Here is a 22,152-nt window from a genome sequence, read left to right on the forward strand (position 1 = left end):
GCCAGGTTAAAGTAAGGGAGAGGGGAAGCTTAACTCCCCTCCCACTGCCCGTTTGGTCCCTGTCCTCTCAAAAAAGCAAATGTTTTATCACATGGTATAAACTTGGAGGGAAAAGTTTAGTTTATTCATTACATGTTATATAAGGAAGGTTAAGTGTCCCTTCTTGTATAAAAAGAAAAAAAGATATTCAGAGCCCCTGACCCCTTTCTATTTGTGTTAAGAGACTGATTATACCTTGTGAGCTTTCCATGTTATTGCAGAAGGTTAGCTGACTGCATTGTGTCTCCCACTTAATGCAACAAGGTACTGCAACAACAAATATAAAACATTAGATATAATGTTGATCCTAAGATGTTCCAGAGGGATGGACACCTCTGAACTGAATATAATACTCTCTTTCATTGAACTGAGAATTATTTGCAAGAGGAAATGACAGTACATAAAAGGTGAGAATTCAAGGAGGAAGTCCTTTTAGATACATAATGTGTATTGAAGAAAGTGAGTGTTCCTTCAGTAATTATTATTAAACAGCAGCTACCCTTGTGCTTCTCAGTCTTGTTTTTACAAAACTGGAACTTCTTCACCTTCTGGATTTTATTTCAGAAAGCCCAGCAAGCCTGGCAAGGGGTAAAAAGGGTAAATGGACCCCTGACCGTTAGGTCCAGTCGTGGCCGACTCTGGGGTTGCAGCGCTCATCTCGCTTTATTGGCGAGGGAGCCGGTGTACAGCTTCCGGGTCATGTGGCCAGCATGACTAAGACGCTTCTGGTGAACCAGAGCAGCATATGGAAACGCCGTTTACCTTCCCACCAGAGCGGTACCTATTTATCTACTTGCACTTTGACGTGCTTTCGAACTGCTAGGTTGGCAGGAGCAGGGACCGAGCAACGGGAGCTCACCCCGTCACGGGGATTCGAACCGCCGACCTTCTGATCGGCAAGCCCTAGGCTCTGTGGTTTAACCCAGAGCGCCACCTGCGTCTCTTCTCAAGGGGTAGGTAGTAGCTAAGTGGCCGAGCACGAGCTTTGTATGCAAAAGCATCCAGGTTCAGTCCCTGGTGTTTCCAGCTTGGTCTGGGAAAGACTTACACCTTAACCCTCGAGTCAGTGTTAACAATACTGTATGGAGCTAGATGGTTCAATGGTCTAATATTGTATGAGAGCTTCCTATGTTCCTCCTGATGGAGACTCAGTTTAACATTGTGTTACAGGGTTACAGAAGCAGGAAATGCCCAAATGAATGAATGAATGCTTAAATGAATACTCCAAGTACACATATACGGTTGTCTCCAACTAAATTCTACTCAATGTAGACAAGTTATAATGAAGCCTAAGTTACGCAGGGTGTTAAGGGAGGGGCATACCTGAGGGGGACACACACATCATAGTCCTTCTGGGGTAGTTTGTTCACCTTTGGTTCCCACTCTGCACTCAGATCTCACCGGTGGCTCCTAGAAGCTGCCAGAATGGCATAGTGACCACACTCCGGTAAACGGCTTCAACTGACTGACTACATCTGGATCCAGCCCAATATCTTCCCTTCTGAAACTTGCCTGCTTTTAATGGATTTTCCTTGCAGAAGAGAAGGAAGAATGGCCATTCCAATACACTTTTGATACTTAAGTCCTAACATGTTGCCTAATAAGTTTTACTTGTTGCCAGTGTTACTGTTACTGCTTAGAATAACTAAAAACAACAGGAAGCATAAATAGGTTAACCTTAATTTATGTGAGTGGCACCTTCCTAATGACCTACAAAGCTGTTGTGAAAGATTGGCCATGATCCAGTAAGCCTACTGTCCTCTTGCAAACAGAATTGCCCTATTGCCTGCTATGAAAGAGAAAACAACATAGACAGAACTTTGGGTCACGGCCATTGTCACAAAAATTTGAAAACTGATGATCCAGAAGAATCAGTAAACTGTTTTAAAATCAGCTTTGCCTACATTATACATTGCTCAGTTATGCCAAGATATAATAGATGCCCAATATAATCAACACAACAGCTTCCTGATTATCTGCCTGTAAATGAAGAATGAATTGAATAAGTGACACTCTTCTTTAATATAGCATAGTTAGGATGTGAAGCAAAATCCTGATTTCATGTTCTTTCCACCCAAACATGTATTTTATTTTAATTCACTCCTGCAGTTGGTCTGCTGCTTGTTTTCCCTTCATCAAGATAAGCACTGATTGAACTACCTAAAACAGCATTCATCTTCATTTCTGCTTCCAAACAGCTCTAAAGGTGTTAAACATTGTTTAAATTGTTCTGTTTTCCCTTTCTGTGTTGCCTTGTTGATAAAAAAGAAACTTTCATTTATAAGAGATAGTGTTGGCAATAACTCAGTTTGCACTGGCACAGCATCAAGTCTAGTGTGAGTAATGTGCTGCAAAGGAAGGAACATTAAGGATGGAATACATTATTTATTGGCAATATTGCTATTATCTTTTTCATTTGCCAACTGAGATAATACAATTGTGCAATCAATAGCCTATTGGAAAGTCACAGTTGCCTTCATCCACCTCTACAAAAGCCTCAGTATGGGCCAAAACCACATAATGTGAGGGCCATAGATAGATAGATGATAGATAGATATAGATAGATAGATAGATAGATGATAGATAGATAGATAGATGATAGATGATATAGATAGAAGATAGATAGATAGATAGATATAGATAGATAGATAGATAGATAGATAGATAGATAGATGATAGATAGATAGATAGATAGATAGATAGATAGATAGATAGATAGATAGATGATAGATAGATAGATAGATAGATAGATAGATAGATAGATGATAGATGATAGATAGATAGATGATAGATGATAGAGATAGATAGATAGATAGATAGATAGATAGATAGATAGATAGATGATAGATAGATATAGATAGATGATAGATGATAGATGATAGATAGATGATAGATGATAGATAGATAGATAGATAGATAGATGATAGATAGATAGATAGATAGATAGATATAGATGATAGATATAGATAGATAGATAGATAGATAGATAGATAGATAGATGATAGATAGATTAGATAGATAGATAGATAGATAGATAGATAGATAGATAGATAGATAGATAGATGATGATAGATAGATAGATGTGATAAACTTAAATGACTTCATAAGGTGGTAGATCACTGCCAGTTTTTGATACTGGATAGTATATCACAGCCTACTTGAAGTTGGACATGCCTGCCCTATTTGAAATCCAGGAGAGCCCCTGTAAGTCAGTATAAGCACAACATCACTAAATGGACCAATAGTCTGTCTGTCTTGGGAACATGTGAATCTGCCTTGTACTATGTAGTAGTGTGAAGAAAGGTAGTATCTATCAAGGGAGTTTCTATCAAGTTACACAGTCAACTGGGCATTGCTGCTTCTTTTCCAGTGCTGCCTCACAACTGAAGAAAGGAATGATTTTTTTAAAATAAATAAACCCCCAGCCAAAAATAAAGTTATATATTTCTCAGATAATGAACTTTAATTTTGTGTTCTGAGTTTTGTGACTTTCTGATGAGAATATCTTTCTTTAAAAAAATACTTCCTACATTCTACTTGTTGAGTCCAGTTTTGCATTGAGCAGTGATCAGCACCACTGATGAAGCTATGGCTGGTAGGTTTCTTTGACATTCATCACTGTTTTAGAAAAAGAGATCCAATTAATTTTGAAAATTAATCAAAATATTACACACAACAGGAAGAAAGTCAATTTTAGAATTGTTGTTCACAATGTAGTGCTGCCTGGACAGTTTATACCAAGAATGAGCAGACTTTAGGCCTGTGGTATTAGATTGATTGATTGATTGATTGATTGATTGATTGATTTGTTTATTTATTTATTTATTTATTTCTAAACTCCTGAGATTTGCCAACTTGAGTCAGATGCAAAAGCCAAATACTTAGAATTAAAGAATTCTGACCCCAGAAATTTGTTATACCAGACTTCCACAACCTCGGCCCTCCAGATGAGACTACAATTCCCATCATCGCTGACAACTGGTCCTGAAAGCTAGGGATCATGGGAGTTGTAGGCCAAAAACATCTTGAGGTTGACAAAGCCTGTGTTACACAATCAAGAAATGAACTGAGTTCCATGCAAAATTCCACTTTGCTGAGTGTTACCACCCACCTTTCTCCATTTCAGGATCAATATTTTTAATGGAGTGTAGATTATTTTGTTATTACCATTGTTAAACAATCATGAGGCACAAACTGTTGCTGATCTATTTCAAATCATCCAGAGATCTACCAGAAATATAGACTACAGAATTAAAAATAGATTCTTTGTCAGCCTACATGTTTTCCTAGAATTTGCTCCATCACATTGATGGCCTGCACACACAAATCTTGCTCAACTGAATGCTCACTTTGGCTGTACAGCTAGTGCCTCTTGGCACCTGCTGACTCTTTGATTTATTAACCTGAGGCAGCCTAAAACTGGCCTAACCTGGCAAGATATATGCCTATGGTAGCCTGGAGGCAGTTGGATGTGATGAACACAGTCCTTTATATCACATCGTTTCTGCAAATGCAAAAGAACAGGCCAGAATCTCATGCCAGTTTTCTTCTGCAGCATGCTACCCAACAGTACATGAAGAAATAATTACAGTGTGCCCTAAGGATAATGATTATGTATTTCCATCTTTTGGTGGACAATGTGCTTTACATTTCATTTATCTTTGCAGTACCCCTATTGTGTATAGACGGTTGAGGTTGAGAAGATGGTAAATTTGATCCTCTAAGATCATGCAGGAAGCTTTATGGCTAAAAGGGAATTTGAACCTGGATTTTTGCATCCAACCCCAGCATATCTTCTCCTGTTGTATGCTCCCTGAAACATGTTTTCTGACCATATTCTTTCCTTTCCTTTAAGCTACAGAGTTTAAATAAATGAGAGCCTAATTGCTCCAAAGGAAAAGGGCTTGATTAAAGAAATGTACCAAACCCCTTACATAGCTTAAACCTAGGGATTAGATGATACTATAGATCAAGCTGCTTTGCTAGATTACTATATGCATTAAATTGCCAAAATGGGTTAACTGTATTTATTACGTTGTCTTGTTCCTTTGTCCACTTAAAATTACATTCTAAATCCATTTAATTTTTATACAGCTTAGGTGAACACTCATAGTGGTACTGGTACCTGTGAGCAGTTGTTTCCATTAAATGTGGAGGATGTAAAACAAAGAAATAGAAAATTGGGAAAGTGGGTGATCAGGACATGTCAGATTTATTCTATGTTTTGTTCTTGTTGATTTGTATCCCCCCAAAGTATTCAGGTTGAAATCTGTGACCCATCACATTGAAAGGTATATTTAAATAAATAAGAATGAGATCTAACCCTAGGACAAGAGTATGTTAACAGTGTCCACTCAGGGTGCAGTGCTGCTGCTAGCTGCATGTTTCTACACTAACACTGTATTCCTCCCAAGGAACATGTGGGTGAAGTTGCACCTAGCAGGACTGAGCCCTCCAGCTCCCTGGAGTGTGGTTGGTACTAAGGGGTAGGAGCCACAGCATCTCCCCACTCCTCCATCACAAATCTATAGCATTTAATTAAAAAAATTAAAACCAAACTTTTGAAATTAAACTCCCTGAATTGATTCAAGGCCAGATGCTGCTTGGGTGTTCTCCAGATTGGCTTGGGTCATGTCAGGGTGTGTACATGTTCAGAGCCCTAGAAACTAACAAAATGCATTATCTATTTATAATTCCCAGTGTTTTTGTTTTCTTAGAATTCCTGAGCAATGTGGGTTACTTTCAGCTTGTGTGTATGTGTACATACACACATATGTGTCTATTTCAGACCATTAATATATCTAGCTCAGTATTGTCAACTGGCAGTGGTATTCCAGGGTTTCAATCAGAGGCGTCTTCCAGCCCTAATTGGATATGCTACAAACTAGGACCTTCTTCATGCATGCAAGGCATGTGTGCTATCACTAAGTCATGACCTTTCCACAGTTAAAACATCGCTGAGGATAAGTATTGCTTTCTGAACAGGTTGCACAGCTGAATCTACCCAATCAAATCACCCATTGTCTTACTTCAACATTGCTGAACACTTTTTAGACACTGTTCTAAACCATCACCAAAATAGGTACTGCTTTAAACAAAAGCTTTAAAACAGTTTTGTTTATTTTGAAAACATGGCATCTGTGAGCTACCTATTCTGATTATTGTTGTCTCATTTCTGTTAATTATATTTTCATATATGGTGTGAGTTCATCAACTCTGCACACACATATATACGTTGGAAGGATAAATTTAATGACCATAACCCTCAACCACCACTGTATAACCAAAGAGCAAGATGACTAAAACATGTTAGGTAAAATGATTTCCATTTTATATCATAACTCCCAAAGTGTTAATTAAAAAATTGTTCTGGATCAGACTGAAATATAAGATGCTATTTCCATCCTACAGAAGAGAAAAATACCTTAAACTGGATGCCATTCATGAACAAGTGCAGTCCCTGTAGTTATTTCAAAAGTGACTTCCTTTAACTTTCAGACTTCACTTTACCGGAGTACCTGCAACTTGTGCACAGTGATTGATTATTCAGCACTGAAAGTCAGAAATCTCTGTCTGTTGCATGACAGAATCCATTTTGAATATCAGGATGGGGGGTGGGGAGTAGCAGAGCTTGTGTCTGTGTACTGAAGACTTTCTGGATAAATCAAAGTAAGCCCAGTAAAGCTAAATGCAAATTTTGCCTTGTAGACATTTCTTGTGTGAGGAAGATGCTATGCTTGGCTACTCTATAGTACCTGCTGCTAAGTGAAAACAAGTTAATACTATTTGGAAGCATGTGTAGAATCACTGAAAAGGGCAGCAAGCATTATAAATTCAGTATCAAAACAGCTCAAACGGCACAAAAAAATAGTGTACTTTGCGCAGCCTTATCCAGCCGGTGCCTTCCAGATGTTTTGGTATACAACTCTCATCAGCTCCCGCTGGGGCTGATAGGAGTTGTAGTCCCAAACATGTGATGGGCACCAGGTTGGAACAGGTTTTGGAACTGATAATTTGAGGACAAAGCTGACAAAATGTAAGTAGCACAGTTGTCCAGGTCTTTTAAAGCCAGAACATTTAGGATGTCTGCTCCTTATCCTAGGCATTGTGTTTCTTGGCTCATAATTTGAATACATGTAGAATATTCAAGAGAGTACTCTTCTCCTTGTTGGTGTTAATTGATATAATCCTGACTGACTCCACCAAAGCTCAGGGAAATGATTCAAATAAAATATGCATATGCAAACTAGCCACACTTAAGGTATGTTCTTTTCTTCTCCCTCTTCTTTTTGACAGCCAACAGGATCAGTGCCGTGGCTATATCCAAGGGGATCTCTGCTTTTGTCTGCAAGGCTTTTAAAAGCAGTGGGCAGAAGAGTATTGGCTGCTTTCTGGGCACACTTGAGAAGTGACAAATTGCTTCAGATATTATCCTCCTGGTTGCCTGAGATAGTGTTCCAAACATAGTGAAGCCTTTTATTGACTGTAAAGTGTGATACTAATTATCACTTAACACCTGTATAGTGCTTTTCATCTTCAAAGCATTTTACAAACAGTGACTAATTAATCCTTGCTGCATCCCTAGGAGGTGTGTGTTATTATCCCCATTATACGGATGAAGGAACTGAAGCAAAGCAGATTAGTGCCTCTCTTAAGACCACCAAGAGTGTCAGTGATGGAAGGGAAGTTCCTCAGGAGTTACTCACTGCCAATCTTTCACTCAGACCTCTGGGCCACAGCTCTGTGGGTAATTGATCTATCCACAGCAGCAGCTTAAGTTAGAAACTAACCAGCCATTTTAAGAATACTGCTCTTGATACATCTAATCCTCAGCCAGATGCACAAATGAGGTTCCCTGGAAACCATGTCGCAAGCATATAGTAACAAGGAGAACTGCCACACTCCGTGCTGCAAATAAAATGGGTGGAAATCAAGCAAGGATTTAAACATTGAGTGCTGCTGACTGAAAAGACCCTTAACTTTTTGCTCTCAGCATGAAACTATTGGGTCAAGGAAAACATACATTCTATTCCATAGCCAGTGCGTCAGTGTGTTGTGTGTGAAGGACAGGATGTTAAATCCACTACAACAACAAGGCTTATGAAAAGAAAAATAATTGTAGCGTTTAAAGCCTACATCTCTTAAGAATGAATCTGCCTGAGCAACTTGGTAAGCAACGTTGGTGCAACTGTGCCTGGGAAGAGGCCTTGATACCACAGCTCAATGCAAGGGTGAGGCAGTATTGTGTGCTAGGCCAGTAACACTCTCACATTGCCAACCAGTTTCTGTCTTTCCTCAGTGCTTAACACAGCAGTATTCTCTGTGAGTGGCTCTCCTCACAGCTTTAGGTTCAGGCACCTCAGGCTGAGCTCTGGTTGTGATGTCTGACAACAGACACTTGTTTCTTTTTGAAGTATTATCTCCGCATATTTGATTTTAAGTCTTTGTGATTCCTCAGCTGTTTTAAAGTCTACTCTTCCACACTATGCAGAATTTTTGAGATGTGCAGTGACTCCATCAGAGAAACTTGGGAGGGGCAGGTTGTATAACATAAGGTACCTTCAAAGTATTATGGTTCAGCCCAACTTCTTGCCTGCTGTGGTGTATAGAGCAACTTGCAGAAAGCTTCTGGCCCCATTATCAAACTAAGGTTAGCTGCCCGGGTCTAATCCAGGTCTACCAATGTATGGCTTATATAGCCTTTTGAAGCTCCATAATCACACACATTTTATGACATTCCCTCTAATAGCAAACTCAAGTGGTGATGCCAATCAGACAAACAGAACCATTACTACTACTGCTATTTAAATTTCTTACCTGTCCTCAGTGGCGTAGGGTGGGTTGTCAGCACCCAGGGCAAGGCAAGTAATTTGCACCCCCTAACCCGTGGATTTTAGTAGGTGCAGAGAGCTGCGAGTGCGAGCGCGCGCCCCCCCCAGATGTTGCGCCCGGTGTGGCCGGCCCCCCCTGCACCCCCCCACGCTACACCACTGCCTGTCCTTCACTATGAGGTCCCAGGTCAGGCTACAATTTTAAAATATAATAGTAAAAACATTTTTTTAAAAAAAATACAGTCAAAAGAATAGGGTGGGCCCTAAAATATGTATCTCTTCATAGGTATGTCCATCAGCCATGCTGAAGGCATTTTGACTGTCTAGTGACTTGGTTATTTTGTGTATCGAGTGTGAACTTGTAAAATAAATTAACTTTGATGAGATAATTAATGATTTTGCAATGTGATCTGCCAGGGAATTTTTTTTTTTAAAAAAAAGGTTACATAGCATTGGTCTAAACAAAAAAAAAATCCTTCCTGTAGCACCTTAAAGACCAACTAAGTTAGTTTGTACTGGACCCAAAACATTATGGCTACCCCCTGGGGGTTGGATTGAAGGTATGACTAGCTGATTGGAACCCTTAACAGCACTCATAATTGAAGGTGAGGGTTCACTGAAATGTTTTATTCCAGATATACATCTAAACCCATAAATCCCCAAATATTAGAAAATGCAAGGCAATTCTCTCCTCCAGCCTTTACACTTTTCCCCATACATTTTTCACCCTTCTTAACATGGTTCTCATAGTTGTTATACTTCCCATCTGCATAGACATCTTCCTCAGACAGCAGAACTTAATACAGATACTGCATCCCTCACTCAAAATTGACAGAATAATAAAGAGCTTTTATCCACCTGCACTATTTCTTTGTACACCAAGGTGTTCAAAGATCTCTAGACAACCTGGTTTTTAAATAATAAAAAAAGGAAGAAGAAGAAAATTAATATTTAACCAGATGATTATATTCTGTCTGCTTCATTAATTTTTTATTAATCTTGTGAAAACATTGTTGATGGAAAGGATATTGACAGTTGCAAAAAATCTTCTGTTAAATGGAGTCTTATTATTCTAAGCAGTAGAATCTAAGCAGCATGAAGCATCTTCACGACGTTGTTGGACAAATCCTGCACTTGGTTTCTAAATGGCATCAACAGTAATGGGCACTATTACTGCACAACTCAAATTTATTTCATAGGATGTTTATCTAGGTAATACAAAATTACAATAAAGATGAAGAAATTTTAGAGCAGCATCATGTAAACAATATCTAGGGTTGCCATATGTTCAGGAAAACCCGAACATGTCCTGGGGGGGGGGGCGCAACATGCCCACCCATGCAGATTTTTACATTTTAAAGGAAATGTCTGGAGTTGGGTGGGGGTGTTGGGCTTGGGCTTGGGCTAGGGCTGCTCTCCCTGGCTCGGGATGGCCATGGCTGCAGCTTGCAGAGCAGCCCAAGCCCAACCAACCTGCCCGCATGCCTCTTTTCCTGGCTCAGGCTGGCAGCAGCTAGAACTGTCCTCTTTTTTGCTCTTCAAGATATGGCAACCCTACGTGAACAATATGCTTCAAAACATCCAACCTTCAGCCAAGTATCTGTAAAGGTTTGCAAACTTATGTAGCTGGGCCCCATCAGCAGAACTGACTGCACAGTAATAAAAGTTTTGCTCAGGACTTTCTGCTAGGGATAGGCAAAATATGGCCTCCCAGAACTGAAGCTGCTAAAATTGGGGTCTGAAGTGGGGTTGGGGGGATGAAATTGTCCAATAGTCTAGAATAATGGCTAAACAGGAAAATTCTCTTTTCATTCATTTTGGCTCAGTTAATCTTAAATGAGACTATTTAATAGTTCATACTTGTGGATGAAGGAAGCAGTGGACCAAGAGAGGAGGACAGGAAGCAGTAGGCTCAGGGCTATTGCTTCCTTCAACAATATTAAAATAATACTAAACAATAATTAAAACTAGTCCAGAGCCATGTCACTTTATTCATGAGTAGAGAGGTTGAGAGCCATTTCACAGAATATTTATATCTTTGCACCTATAGGGTTCAACAATAGAGTTAACTGATCTTGCAAAATGCTGAACACAATACGTACCATCCACACAACTAAAAGACTTAGAAAAGTACAACTTTTTCAAAGTATTATAACAAACATATATGGAATTAGGGTATTGAGTTTTAATTATACAAAAGCTCCAACTTTGTTTCTAATTAGAAAGCACCATAAAGGGCAGATTTAAACTCTAGTATTAGTTATTGGAACCAGCTGTAATCTGCCAACATCTATTTTATGAGCGGTGCAATGTGTGTTTCTTTCTTTTAGCTTCTACTGACAAGATTAAACCTGACACCATAATGCAGGAACAAGACTAGTCCAATACTGCAAACAATTTTATGTTTTATTATCTGTAATATTTGCATACTGCAGCAAGCAATTACACCACAATTGTGCAGAGTCCAATCTCCGCAGTATAATGACTTCTTGATTATCTGTCTTTAGATGATGAATGCAAAGTCTCCTCAGCTTTTGAGCAATGGATGAGATGCTGCTTGTTACCACCTGAATCTCATCCCATTTTTAACATGTAAAAGATAGACTGAAAGTGTAAGCGTTCCTCCTGTCATTTCATCATCTTTCCACCCTTGGCTACAGGTGTTGAAATATGTGGCTATGTGTTGTGAATTTTGTTTCCATCTTAATTAGAGCTCATTTTAAGGGGAGGGGAGTCTCATTTTAAGGGAAGGGGGACAGGAACATTGGGTTAGTGTTATAGTTTCAGTACTGTGTTATAGCCAAATCTCTACAGACTGGTAATCTATATGTTCTGTGTTCATGGAAGTCCTCCCAGCACCCTCTCTAAAAATGCAGAGATCTGTCACTTCTAAGGTATATCAAATCTCTGCCCTTGGCACATCTACTGTTTGGTGGACAGACATCTTGTTTTAATATTGTTCATCACTAGCCCTTCATAGCTGCCTTTTGTATCACAAGCTGATAGTTTTAACTAGTGATTTTCTGTTTTCTAGACTCAAGGAAGACATCAAATCACTTCTGTGAAATGTTTTTGGAGTGTAACCTCTGCTGAAGCTCCTGTAAGATAATTGTTATGAATGACAGCAAGTGTGTCATGAATGAAATTGCTGAAAACTGTTTCTCATTCAGCCAAACAGCTTGTCAACTGACTATCCATGTGTTATAGCAACCCCACCAAAACAGTGCCATCTTCCTTCATTCTTGGTGATAAATTAATCTCTGAAGCTACAATCCTATCCATAGTTAGATAAGAGCAATTGTTATTGAATAGAGTAGAACTTACATCTGAGTAAACATGCATAGGAATCAACTTCTTGAATGATAAACCTTTTTTAATAATAATAATATTAATAATAATAATAATTTTTTATTTATACCCCGCCCTGCCCAGCCAAGACCGGGCTCAGGGCAGCTAACAACCAATAATAAAAACAAGTTGATTAAAATACAATTTAAAAAAGATTAGAATACAACATTAAAACATTAGGATGCAGCCTCTTCACAGGAGGAGAAAGGAAAAAGAAAGAGGGGGAGGGACTCAAACTGATTCTAAGCCAAAGGCCAGGTTGAACAACTCTGTCTTACAGGCCCTATGGAAAGAAATCAGATCCCGCAGGGCCCTGGTCTCATGAGACAGAGCGTTCCACCAGGCTGGAGCCAGTGTTGAGATGGCCCTGGCTCTGGTTGAGGCTAATCTAACTTCCTTAGGGCCCGGGACCTCTAGGGTGTTGCTGTATATGGATCTTAAGGTTCTCCGTGAGGCATACCAGGAGAGGCAGTCCCATAGGTACGAGGGTCCTAGGCTGTGAAACATTTTATAAAGCGTTTTCTCATAAAGCATTTTCCATGAAATTCTTAGTGGCCACCATTATAGCTTCTTTGCCTTAAATCAGACAAACTATAACCTTCCAGGTGTGTTGGGGTACAATTCCCATCAGCCTCAACTAGCATGGCTATTTTGGGCAGCAATGATGGAAATTGTAGTCCAACATTATATGGAGGGCCACAGATTTCTCTCCCCTGCCTCTAATAACTGTATGGGAGGGAAGCTTTTCTGGTGTGGGAATGCTAGAAGAAAAGGTTCATCTTTAAATATCTGCCAAGTAAGTATTTTGTTTTGTTTTTGATGGGAAGTGGGGAGAGAACTTGTCAGAGAATTGTGGATAAACCAACCTGTAGAAGTATTTAACTCATCTCAATTGCTCAGAGAAGGGGACTGTACAGCAGATCTGTTATAGAAGTATGTTATTCCTCAAGACAATCTGGGGATCTAGCGACTGAGCCGATGTAAGCTTGGGGTGTTGTCGAGCGTGCTTTACTGTACAAAGTATACAAAAGTGCCATTTGCAATCATTTTGAGTTTACGAAAAGGATATGTCAGATAGATCTCCAAAAACCTACTGTTTTCTTAGGTGGTCACAGACAGATGTGAAAATATAAGTACAATTCTACACAGCTTTATAGAAATAAGTATTATAAATGCACGTCTGTTCTTTTCAGAGTTGCACAACCCCCATTCATTTAAATATCAAGTGCTTCCTGATGCTAGGTAGCTGCTGGACATGCAGGAGTTAAAACTGGCAGGTTTAAAACTGATGAATAAACAGCTGGAGCTTGGCAAGTTATCACCTTGATCTCCATACAACAGCTCTCCAGCCTGTATTCCCACCTTCTGCCCATGTATTATTAAAACCATAGGGAGCAAAATGTAACTTGCCCTCATGGTTGGAATAAGTTTCCAGAGGTTACTGTATTCTTAGAGCTCTGGAGGAGAGAAAATCAATATTGTGATCCATCAAGGGATTATGCTTTTGCTTGGCTGACACTGTTAATTCCTATGTTCCCTTTGAAGTAGAGATGTGGAGTTTGGTACAATCATTCACTGTGTGCCACCTAAAGTAGGAACAAAGACTCCAAATTTAGTGTTTGACCTTTCCCATCAACAACAGCAAAAAATGCTCTTGTTTAGGCTTTGGCAGACTCTTAAATACAGCAAAATGTGAAGAGGGGCAATGATTTGAAGTTAGCATTTTGCTATGTTAGTCAATGCTATTAATCATTATCATATGAAAGTGGCTAAATTGAAAAATGTCAACAAAATAAACATGTATTGGGGGAGGGATAATTTTCCATTTTGTTTTTCCATACCTCTGCAGTAGGATATACAGGAAGTAATTACTTCCTATTATTGTAATCATCATCAACATTTGTTAAATTTCTATACTGCATTTCATCTGAAGACCACAGGGTGATTTACAATCCAGCAAGCCTGCAACTTACACACATTTAACTTGTGTGTATTCGGCATTAAGCGAGTGACAAATAAAAAATGCAAAAAATAAAAAGTAGGTGAGCACTGAAATTGAAATGGATAGCAATCACTACAACCTAAGTTTGTCCATATTTCTGCCCAGATGTTCTGTCTTCTATAGAGCTCTACCCATTTATGAAGCAAGATATGTGTGCCCTTTGGCATGCTACTCTCTCTCAGCTGAATTTATCTGCCAACGTATTGGTATGAGAATAAGATAAAATAAGAAATAAAGAAATCTAATTAATGAAAATTACTGAAGGCTAGTGAAAATATCCTTAAATGCTTCCATCAACCCTTTCCCCTCATCATGTGCCTCTCCAGGCTATATAATTGCATTTTAAGACTCTCTCCTCTGTGACCTGCTCTTTGTCTAAGAAAATATCTGATTTTTACTTGACTTCTACCACCCACACCACCTCTTGAGTCATGCATCCTGCTGAAGTTATTTGGATGGGAATTCTTCACAGCAAGCTACTAATATTTATAACCTTGAGGTTGTCTTTGATCCTAAATCATCTTTTAATTACCATTTTAGTTACACTAGAAAAAAATTATTCTATTACTTCCAGAACACAGCAAGGATAGAGCTGTTGCTGTCTCAAGAGGACACAGTTATTTTAAGGACTTTATTACTAATTATAGAAGGCTTATTACAGATTTGTTGTTCTTCAGCTGTCCAGAACATTTGTTTACTCAGAGTGCCTCGGATATGCTCCAGCAAACTTGTAGATTCATTGTCAGTTCTCTTCATACAAGAGAAAAATGGCATTTAAGCTACGAATTTTTGTTTGTCTGTATCACCAGCAGTTGTTGTATTGAATCCTTGATCTAGCCTTTCATATAGCAAGGGAACTAGCTAAGGCTGCAGCCCCACAATGCCATGTGTACATGCCAGGAAAAGCAACATATAGCAATCCTGGGGTGACATTTCTACTGCAACTTCAGACACGGCTAAACAGAGGGAAGCTGCTTTTCATTTTAAAATTAGCTTGCTTTGTCAGTCATGTGAGAAGTAGCGCATTATTAGAATTCTTCCTGCTTATCATTCTTCCTGCTTGTGTGCATATCGTTTTCTAGGATTACGAGCAGGTTTCTTAGGCATTGAATAGAAATAACTTCAAGCACAGATTAAGGTGGGGAAAATGTAGCCTACCAAATGTTTGGTAGCAGAAAGACCACAAACATATTGTGAAGAAGAAAGAATGGGGGGGGGGATTTGAGATTCTGGGGAAGTTTGACTGAGTGTGCTTGCAGGTGGGCTGTAAGTTTGCACAATATTTTGTAGTTACCTTGCACTTTCTAGTGGAATTATCCCATCATCTTTTTGACCACAAAAAGTCCTATAAGAAAAGTGACAGAAAAATTGCATTGCAAAGTGTTGCAACCAAATACTGGCAATGCGGTAACACCTCTCTGCAAACACATGAGCAGGAATTTTCAGTAAACATGTAATATCACATAGCCTTTATCGGGGCTTTTTTTCCAGCCAGAACTCGCCAGAACTCAGTTCCGGCCCTCTCAGGTGGGCGCCATTGCCATTCTAAGAGAATGAGGGTGGTATTCATGGCGAGTTCCAGCACCTCTCTTTCTAGAAAAATAGCGCTGGCCTCTATTCATGTTTTGTGCAAACATATCAGAATGAATACTCAATAAATAACTCATCAGCAAGGTCCCTTGGTGATCTAATTCCAAATACATACCTTTTCCTCCCTTCTACGGAATCACAGCATACTCACAGATCCCACTCCCACTATTGCTTGATTATAAAGGCTGCACCCAGCTCATCCCAGTTAGGTTCCAGTCCACATAGTTGGAAATACAGTATGGTATTAACCTCACATGGGTTGGTAGAGAACCAATGGCGGACATCCATTTCCTGTCACACGGCAATATTTATTACAGTCATATCTCTTGTTAGGTTCGGTTAAGGTTATGTCTTTTCAGGTTGCGCCCCGTGGCGACCTGGAAGTACCGGAAAGGGTTACTTCTGTGTTTCGCCGCATGCGCAAAAGCGGCAAATTGCAACCCATGCATGCACAGACGCGGGTTACGTTCTGCTCATGTTGCGAACAGGGCTCCGGAACAGATCCCCATTTGCAACCGGAGGCACCACTGTACTATATTTTGAAAGTGATCTCTATCCCACCTTTCTATCGCCTCTGTACTACAATGCCTTTCTGCTTGTTCCATTCACCTGCATAGTCATGGGTATGATTAGATCCAAAGATTTTAAACAGCCTCAGCAAGAAAGACCCCAAGAGGCAGTTTGTCACTAGACAAAACTGTAAAAGCCATTACAGGGGGTTGGACTAGACGAGCCTCAGGGCCCCTTATGATTCATTCTCAGCTTCATACTGGAAAGGAGAATGGGTAGTTATAAATAAAAACATTTGCATCGTGATGTATACAAAAGAATTTTAGTGGCTGTTATGGAAGGGTGAGGATTTTACTGTTGCATTGATATTCTGTGTGGTAGTCCACTGACTGGCATTTATCAATCTTATTTCAATTTACAGGTTTAACTATTTTTTTAAAAAATGCATGTTCTCTGATGTAGCTTCCAAAATACTCCTAGTTTTAGTCTGGAGGTATAAACGAAAATAATATAATGATGTAATAAAACCTGGAGTAAAGCAGTAACTCTGATGATGTACCCTGCAGCCCACAGAGATTGCTTACAGAATAATTGATTCCATCTTTTACACAGATTTTGTTTCCTTCTTTGTGCAGATCTTATTGATGAGTTTTTCCGACTCTCATGGTGTTACTAATGCAGCAAAGACTGCATTTGATAGATATCCTTCAGATAATTTTAAATATATCTTTGTACCTGTGAAAGTTCACTGTCAAATGAATTTCTTACACTTAGTACAGAGTGACATTTAATTTAGATGTTCAAAAATATAGATTATTGGATCTGGAGAGTTATACCTTGGTCATTAATGAGTGCAGAAGTGACATATGGTTGATGTTATTGTTTGCAGAATATCATACTGCCAGTGAAAATAACTATTAGAGGCAATCAAATACCTCCCAAAGGCATAAAGAAATCATTGCTTTTTTGTGGCAATCTTGTGATTTATCCAAAAGGCACTGTGTTATGGAACACCAGGGAATTTGAGAGACAGCACACCATAATCTGCAGGGTCATGACCTCATAGATTAACAAAATGATGACTTTGTGTTGTCAGGGTAATATTGTTCTTAAGACACACTATTGGCAAAGTGGGCTAGGCTGCTGGGATTAAAACTATGAGTTGATTTACATCCAAGGCAAAAATCTGAGCATAAGGGTCTCTCTATCAAGCAAATGACAGAGTTATAAAAGATTTTGCTTTGTGTTGAGCAAGTTCATTTAATGCAAGAACAAAGCATCAAAAACACAAACTCTATTAATAATCTCAGCTCTCTTCATTTGTTTTCTCAAAAGCAACATCTGTTTGCCTATCTGTTGTGTTTCTCTCAGCTTGTGGCTTTTCCAAGGAGTCAGGTGGCAACAGGCCTTTCACCTTTTCCCTCTTGTGCTTTTTTTAAATAAATTACCGTGATCTGAAGTGGTGCATGCTATTCAATTCAATTTCAACAGCTGATGAGATGGGGAAAGAAGACAGGATTTTACTGGATATTTTTAAAAATTGGAGTACTGCACGTTGAACTATTGACTGGTGATACTTTCTAAGATAAAGGGACTTCCAGGATATGCTGAGGGGATATTTTCTTTAAAAAAGTGGTGCTCACCCTGAAAGAACTCCTGCTGAAAAATAGGGGGGGCGTGTAGTCTTGTGCTTCAAATTGTCAAACTGAAAATGTGGCACACTAAGCAGGTTAGGTTTTGATAATCCAAAATGCATTTTATCTATTATGTATCTATTTTGTTTCAGAAATCAATTGTAGGTGTTCATCTCCCACCCATCTATTTGCCAAGCATCAAAATCCATCAGTGAGATGGAATAAAGCTACTTAATTAGCATTTGATATACAGCTTAATTAGGTCTTAATAAGGGGTAGTGCATCCTAAAATCAATTATCTTACTCTACTTAATAAGAACAGCTAATTAGCGGGTAAATCGCCACAGTTCCTCATCTATCCTACAGTTTTCAAGAGCCGTGCAAAGGAGATTATGCGGCGCAAATCCTCCACCCACCCACCCTATCCAGCTGGACTAGATTTACAAAGCATCTCGAAGGTGCTTTGCAAAGCAAGCTATTCTGCATTTAAAAAGAAGAATGGAGTGTAATTTATAGAAACCAAAGGCTTTACTTATGCAGAACTATGCATGAATTGATGGTGTCAGGTCACACAAATGACAAAAGCAAGCAGGGCCTATCTGTTCTGTTGCCTGGAGTAGTACTGCTGTATGCAATAAATATCTGTCCTTCAAATCATTTCTCTGTCTTACATGTTATGTAGAGCTCTGCTAAACTGACATGTCCGTTCTCTCTATCCAAGCTTATGTTTTGGGAAAGGCCTATCGAAGTGCTCCTTTTCTGTGCTAAGCCTACTTTTCTACTTGGAAAAGAGTAAAAGCAAAGCTTATATTAGGAATCAGGTGAAAGTGGAATTATTGCTGCCGCATGGACATAAACATGCATGTTTTTGCAACGTTTTGCCTCCCAAGGACTTGCAATCGTAAAAAGAAATCCAAAGCAGGGGGCAAGGAAGCTGGAAAGAAAGATTACATAGTAAGACTGCAAATGAATGAAGTGCCCAGCCCATGATATTTGGAAGGAAGGCAAAGAAGCAAATATTAGTACAAAAGGGCCATTGGACCAGTTACATCATATGTAGTTGGGTAAGTGGCATGGCAGGTCCAAGACGAAGGTGGTTAAACCCAGTAGTGGCTGGATGGGCAGATCAAAAGTGGGACAACCTTGTTATCTGGCTTCCCAGTGTAGCGGAAGTCAGGAACGAAGAGGAGGAGAGGCAAGCTAGCAGGTTGGTCAGTGTGCTACAGGTGCTGTGGCAAAGCCAATCCAACATGATACTCTTTTCATATCTATATACTAATGCTGATCTGAGCCTTCCAAAAGTCTATGTTTATTGTAGCCAACAAATGAGAAGGAGGCATTGGCAGACTTCAAGTATGTACAAGTGCATAAAAGGGGAACCAGTCCCATAAAAACTCAATGAAACTGAATACTGAGAGGATGACATTCTAATAATATGCAAACATAGACTCCAGTGGGTGGGTAAGCCCTGCACCTTCCACCACACTACTATTACCACTTTTAGAGCCATCCTTGTGTTTGAGGGCAAAGGTCTGAGGCAGAGAGCCTCCTCTACTACCAGAGGCTCTCTGTGGTTTAGAATCCTACACATTCAGTGTACATGAATCTCCCTCCTTCAGACCTTCACTCTCACCCTCATGGAGAGATCTAAATGCAGTGATGGTGACATGTAGAGGGGCTGGGCAGTGCCATCCCGATCCTGCTAGCATGTTTGTTTACACACAATAAGAACAAAAGGTCTAGCAGGCTTTGAATAGGATGAAATGTCAATCATATGTGATTGAGAATGAAACTGAGCAGCTTAACAGTAAAGCGGGAAGAACAGAGACATGGATATAAAATGAGTAGAACAAACCATCTCATTCCTTCCAGTAGCACCTTAAAGACCAACTAAGTCAGTTCTTGGTATGAGCTTTCGTGTGCATGCACACTTCTTCAGATACACAGTGTATCTGAAGAAGTGTGCATGCACACTAAAGCTCATACCAAGAACTGACTTAGTTGGTCTTTAAGGTGCTACTGGGAGGAATTTTTTTTGTTTTGACTATGGCAGACCAACACGGCTACCTATCTGTAACTGAAACCATCTCATTGTTTGGGTAGCCCACTTCCTGGTTCACACTGGTTCATTCTTTTAAAATGTCAGGAATGAAAGACAGTTTCACACAGGCATGAATGGAGAGATCCAAGATTTGAAGGTATCTGTGATTGGGCAAGAGTGTGTCCAGAGTGACTACCCCTTCAAAAATGTCCAAAATTCAGAGAGGGGATGAACCACCACCCACACAGCTCAATGAGGACTGAATTATGATTGACTATAGGAGGCGGGAAGGAAACAGGGTAGGATGGCATGGAATGGAGTGGACTGGACTGGGAAGGAATAGAATGGAATGGCATAGCTGGAAACGTGAACAGAAGCATTTAACTCTACAACATTTTGTTGCAAGGCTAATATTGTATCCTCCTAATCGTCATCTGGTTCATGGTTTAACATTTTATTGAGCAGCACTGCATAGCTATGAAATGAAAGATAATGATTTCCTTGTTTATATTCTGAGTGGGTTCAGTCAGATTTCTTTCAGTTTGTGGCATTGATCCCTTGATCATGATATTGTTCAGCCCACTCCTCACACTTCAAACTGTGAATAGATAAGCTTTGCGTAGGAAGATGCCTCAGCAATAAAACAGGAAGTTTTTCCAGTTTTTCTCACAATAAAAGATATGCGGTACAGTTCTATCCATATTTACCCTAAGTAAATCTCACTGTGCTAATGGAGACTTACTCTCAAGTAAGTGTCTGTAAGATTGCAGCAGCAGTAGTATCACTAATCTGCTGGTACCAAAATAACACAAATAAATGTATGAAACCCTGCACTTAATCCAGCCTGGAATCAACCTAATTCAAACATATACTCGGTGACATTCTGGATGCCAAGCAATTTATGTTGCATGTGGACTGTTTCACATGTTGGTCTACAATATTGTGTCTAGGTCAGCAGTAAGAAGCCCACGTCCCTGTAAATGGCAGTGGACTCCAGCTCCCATCAGCCCCAGCTAGCATGGCCAATGATCAAGGATGATGGGAGTTGGAAAGCCACAGGTTTCCATGTCTGCTGCCAACCCTCCAAGATAGATGCAGCACTGGAATGCATATTTCCCATGTGGTCTGAGAGATTCATATGTGGGAATTTCTAATATTCTCATGTATTGATAAGAGTTCCATCCATATTTCAGGGATTCTTCCATACACTAAAAATGGATCAGCTGGTCACACAAAATTTCACATCACCATAAAAGACTGCATTGCATAAACATAGTATATAAATGCCTTCTTAGTCCTGGTTATGTCATATTTCAGATTTGGAAGTTAAACAAGTGTGAACTTTCTGTCCTTTTCAAGCCATCATTTTATTGTCAGTGAGATCCACTTATTAAAAAGCAAAGATTAAGATGAAAAATGAGAGCTTGTACTAGTGTGAATTTTACCATTCTTTTTCTTGTCCTCATCTCAAGGTATCAGCCTCTGTGATAGGACTTTAGGAAAAGCAAAAATATCAAGAGTAACCCCATAAATTATACAATTCATCTGCATGTCCTAGTTAATTTGAAATAATCTAATTTTTCCTTCTTCAAACATAATACATTTTTATATTTTGTTTTCTGTATGTGTTGCTTAACTGCTTGACCTCTTTCATCTCTCTCTTCATTCTGAATCACAGTGTGAAAGGAAATAGGATAGAACTCTGTGTACTTACAGTCATTTTTGAGGTTGTTTAGCACATTCCAGTGGTTTTCTTATCTTTTTAAAAAAATAAACTTGCCAGGTAGGCCACAGATATATCTAATCTGCAAGTACATAATGCCTATAGAACTTTCCAGGGGACATTATTTGTTTGCTTCCAGCAGCCATTCTGTTCTCAGTATGGCTCACACAATAACTGGGAAATAAGTCATGGCTAACAACTGTGTTGCATATGAATTATAGTCCGTGACAGAGGGCAGAGGTGTTCATTCACAATACATAACAATACTGAAGTGAGTGCAGTTTTTCATTCATATCCAGATGTGCTATTCCATTTTAAAATAGAATGTGGATCAGAATGTGGATCCACATGCAAACTGCATACAGTTTTTTATATGTCTGCTCCCACTAGCCATGCAATGCTGCTTCTTGGAATGTTGTTGCGGACACTCTGGT

The sequence above is a fragment of the Podarcis melisellensis genome (genome assembly GCF_964234715.1).
Source record: "Podarcis melisellensis genome assembly, chromosome: 2".
NCBI classification, from domain to species: domain Eukaryota; kingdom Metazoa; phylum Chordata; class Lepidosauria; order Squamata; family Lacertidae; genus Podarcis; species Podarcis melisellensis.